At 43.9% G+C, this 3,435-nt stretch overlaps 1 pseudogene; it reads left to right on the top strand.

Moving 5' to 3' along the window:
- Positions 1-2,051: 2,051 nt before the first annotated feature.
- LOC100954594 lies at positions 2,052-2,471 on the top strand (annotated as a pseudogene).
- Positions 2,472-3,435: the final 964 nt, after the last annotated feature.

Genomic DNA, 3,435 nt, shown 5'->3' with positions numbered 1-3,435 from the left:
AATTTCCTTTCTTTTGCATATACACCAGCAGTGAGATTACAGATCACATGGTATTTCTATTTTTAATTTTTGGGGTGGCGCCTGTGGCTCAAAAGGGTAGGGCGCCGGCCCCATATGCCAGAGGTGGTGGGTTCAAACCCAGCCAAAAAAAAAAAAAAAAAAAGACCAAGGTATAAGCTCTTTATGCTATTAGGATCAATCTCTTATATGTTAAATAAAAACTAGTAAGATACAGAACTACTATATAGAATGCTACTAATGGAGAATACAGGCTAGATATGCATATATCTGTGAAACCAACTGCCTCTGGGAGGAGGGAATAAGGAATCAGCAGTGAGAAGATTTTTCATTTTAAACCCTTTCAATCTCTGCTTAAAAAGTATATTTTGTGGCTCAAGCAGCTAAGGGGCCAGCCACATACACCTGAACTGGCAGGTTCGAATCCAGCCTGGGCTCGTCAAAACAATGATGTCTGCAACCAAAAAATAGCCAGGCATTGTGCCGGACACCTGTAGTCCCAGTTACTTGGGAGTCGGAGGCAGGAGAATCACTTGAGCCCAGGAGTTGGAAGTTGCAATGAGCTGTGATCCAACAGCACTCTACCCAGGATGACAGCTTGAGGCTCTGTCTCAAAAAAATAAAATAAAACACTGTCATATAATTGTCATGAATTGTCATTCAGGGCAAAAAAATTCAGACTTTAAATGCAAACAAGGGCAGCACCTGTGGTTCAGTGGGTAGGGTGCTGGCCCCATATCTTGACAGTGCGGGTTCGAAACCAGCCCTGGCCAAACTGCAAAATAAAAGAATAACTGGGTGTTGTGGCAGGTACCTGTAGTCCCAGCTACTTGGGAGGCTGAGGCAAGATAATTGCTTAAGCCCAAGAGTTTTGAGGTTGCTGTGACCTGTGATGCTATAGCTACTCTACTGAGAGCAACATAATGAGACTGTCTCAAAATAAAAATAAAATAAAACATGGCCCAGGCTGCACTTGCTCGTAGCTCACTCCTGTAATTCTAGCACTCTGGAAGGCTGAGTTGGAAAATGGGGGAGGGGGGTCTCAGGAGTTTTAGACGAAAGCAAAACCCCATTCTTTACTAAAAATAGAAAAAGATTAGCCGGACTTTGTGGTGGGTGCCTATGATCCCAGCTACTTGGAGAGGATCGCTTGAACCCAGGAGTTTGAGGTTGCTGTGAGTTGAGCTAGGCTGAGGCCTAAGCTAGTCTGAGGCAACAGAGTGAGACTTATGTCTCAAAAAAAAAATAAAAACATGGGGCTCAGCATTCACAGCACAGTGGTTACAGTGCCAGCCACATGCATCGAGGGTAGCGTGTTTGAACCCGGCCTGGGCTAGGTAAACAATGACAACTACAACAAAACATAGCCAGGCGTTCTAGTGGGTGCCTGTAGTCCCAGCTATTTGGGAGGCTGAGACAAAAGAATCACTTGAGGGCGACATAATAAGACTCTGTCTCAATAAATAAATAAGGCCAGGCCTGTAATCCCAGCACTTTGAGAAGCTGAAGCAAGAGGCATGCTTGAGGCCAGGAAACCAGTTTGGGTAACACAGTTAGACCTAGTACCTACAAAAAAGAATTGGGTGTGGTAGCATGTGCCTATAGTACTCCTGAATACTCAGGAGGCTATGGCAAGAGGATCACTTGAGCTCAGGAGTTTGAGGGTACAGTGGGTGCAGCCTGGGCAGAAAAGCAAGAAACTTTCTCAAAAAGAAAAAATAGAGGATCAGCGCCTGTGGCTCAAGTGGCTAAGGCGCCAGCCATGTACACCCAAGGTGGTGGGTTCGAATCCAGCCTGGGCCCGCCAAACAACAATGATGGCTACAACCAAGAAATAGCCGGGCGTTGTGGCGGGCACCTGTGGTCCCAGCTACTTGGGAGGCTGAGGCAGGAGACTCGCTTGAGCCCAGGAGTTGGAGGTTGCTGTGAGCTGCGATGCCACAGTGCTCTACCCAGGGGGGGCAGCTTGAGGCTCTGTCTCAAAAAAAAAAAAAAAAAAAGAAAGAAAGCAAAAATAGATTTTTGTTCTTTGGTGGTTTTTGCAAGGGTATCTGAAGTCAATTTGCGCGGAACCAGCACCTGGAATTGCTGCAGTTCCATTTTCAATTTCACAATGTTTTTCTTGGCCAAGAATGCACTAAGTCGTCTCCAAGTTCGATACATTCAACAAACAATGGCAAGGGCGAGCCACCAGAAACGAACACCTGATTTTCATGACAAATATGGTAATGCTATATTAGCTAGTAGAGCCACTTTCTATATTGCTATATGGACATATTGACACAAATTGGAATAGAATGGAACCTGTCCCCTGTTGGCAGAGTCACCCCAAAGGAATGGAGATATCAGTAATCATCCCAGCTGGTGTAATACTGAATTGTTTCAGAACCAACTCATAATTGATGCCAAGTAAAAGCACTGTATACCCATTAAAATATGGCATTATTGAAATAAAGTACATTTGAAACCTTCAAAAAAATAAAAAAGAAAAAATAGACATGGCCTAGATGCTAGAATCTAGCTGAATGCTAGATAGTAAGATTCTATTTCAATGTTTTAAGAAGTAGCAACTTAAAAAAAAAGAAGTAGCAACTTGAGATATTAACAGGCAATTGGGGTACAGTTTTGTTTTTTTCAAGAGTCTCACTAAGTTTGATTCTCACTTTGTTGCCCAGGCTATAGTGCAATGGCTATTCACAGGTTTGATCCCACTGCTGATCAGCGTGGGAGTTTTTACCAGATCTGTTTCTGACCTAGGCCAGTTCACCTCTTCTTAGACAACTTGGTGGCCCTCTGCTCCCAGAAGTTCACCTGGGGTACAGTATTTTTGTTTTTTTGTGGCTTTTTTTTTTTTTTTTGGCAGGACTGGTTTTGAACCCGCCACCGCCAGTATATGGGGCTGAGGCCCTACTCCTTGAGCCATAGGCACCGCCCTGGGGTACAGTTTTAATAGAAATTTATTCTGGCCAAGGTGCAATGGCTCACACCTGTAATCCTAGCACTCCTGGAGGCTGAGGCAAGTGGATTGCTTGAGCTCACGAGCTCGAGACTAGCCTGAGCAAAACATTGAAACCCTGTTTCTACTAAAAATAGAAAAACTGAGGCAAGAGGATCACTTTAGCCCAAGTTGGAAGTTGTTATGAGCTGTGATGCCACAGCACTCTACCCAGTGTGACAGTTTGAGACTCTGTCTCAAAAGAAAAAATATATATATTCAGGAGTTTTAGACCAGGCTGAGTGAAAGCAAGACCCCATTCTTTATTAAAAATCGAAAAAGATTAGCCAGGCTTTGTGGCAGGTGCCTGTAGCTGCCTATAGTCTAAAATTCTACTGGCACTAGAAGTAACTTCTAGAAACAGTAGTTGAAATGAGTGCTTTATGGGTCCAACATATTGAATGCCATCTGGAGTTGTATAC

The sequence above is a fragment of the Otolemur garnettii genome, unplaced genomic scaffold (assembly GCF_000181295.1).
Source record: "Otolemur garnettii isolate 467f Iridium unplaced genomic scaffold, OtoGar3 scaffold00020, whole genome shotgun sequence".
NCBI lineage: Eukaryota > Metazoa > Chordata > Mammalia > Primates > Galagidae > Otolemur > Otolemur garnettii.
Note: the sequence above shows the minus strand (reverse complement) of the source record. Positions and strands in the feature narration are given on the sequence as shown.